Consider the following 782-nt stretch of genomic DNA (forward strand, 5'->3'; position numbering starts at 1 on the left):
GCAAACTACAGCTCGAGAGTCCCGGGCAGCTCTTCCGGGACGCACATGTGGGCGCTAGTGTAAAATGGGAAAATGGAAAGGCTGGACTTCAGATAACAGCGATTTCATTTGTCTGCGAAGCACCGGTAAGGCTCGCGAATAATTTTCAAATTGTTGTGAGAGACAGGATGGGCCCTTTTGTCTCAAAAGTTGGCCAACCCCTGGTCTAACCTCTTCACTAGCGTTGACAGTGTTGAAGAATAAAAATTCAGGGCCTCAGAGCAAGGACACGCGAAACCCTTTCTGGTGGGTTGAGGAAAGAGACATGATCGGACACATAGAACCAAAGCAGCAAAGCCCTTAAGCAGAAAGGAAGAAGGGCGCCAGGCGGCCACCGGCTGACTCACCACGCCAGGTTTCCCTTGTTGGTTCTCAGGGTTGGTGGCTGGGACCGGGAGGAAAAAGGCTACGGTGCCCTGTGATTGGTCAACGATTCCTCTCTTCTCCCGGCATCAGCTGGGCCTTGTCTTTGATGAACAGACTAGAGTTCATGGAGAACAAAGCTTCGCTTCCCCTCTTCCTCCTTCCCCTCCCCAATCCCTCTCCCCGTCCCCTTCCTCTCCCCCCTTCCCACTCCTGTAGTGCCCACTCCAACTCACTGACCCCGTGGGACAGAGTAGAATGGGCCCACAGTGTTTTCTAGGCCCCCATGGTGTACTGGGTTGCTAAGCCCAAGGTCAGCAGTTTGGAACCACCAGCCACTCTGTGGGAGAAGGATGAGGCTTTCCACTCCCGTAAAGGGT

The 782-nt window shown here is 54.0% G+C and overlaps 1 protein-coding gene across 1 annotated transcript in view; it reads right to left on the minus strand.

Annotated features, from left to right (window-relative positions):
* Positions 1-422, minus strand: part of LOC101657671 (NACHT, LRR and PYD domains-containing protein 4) — a 29,453-nt gene extending 29,031 nt beyond the window's left edge. The window contains exon 1 of the mRNA XM_030886228.2: positions 387-422. The gene's annotated coding sequence lies outside the window, so the exon portion shown is untranslated. The remainder of the gene's footprint in view (positions 1-386) is intronic.
* Positions 423-782: the final 360 nt, after the last annotated feature.

The sequence above is a fragment of the Echinops telfairi genome, unplaced genomic scaffold, assembly GCF_000313985.2.
Source record: "Echinops telfairi isolate 266 unplaced genomic scaffold, ASM31398v2 ScPeMD7_655;HRSCAF=1070, whole genome shotgun sequence".
Lineage (NCBI taxonomy): Eukaryota > Metazoa > Chordata > Mammalia > Afrosoricida > Tenrecidae > Echinops > Echinops telfairi.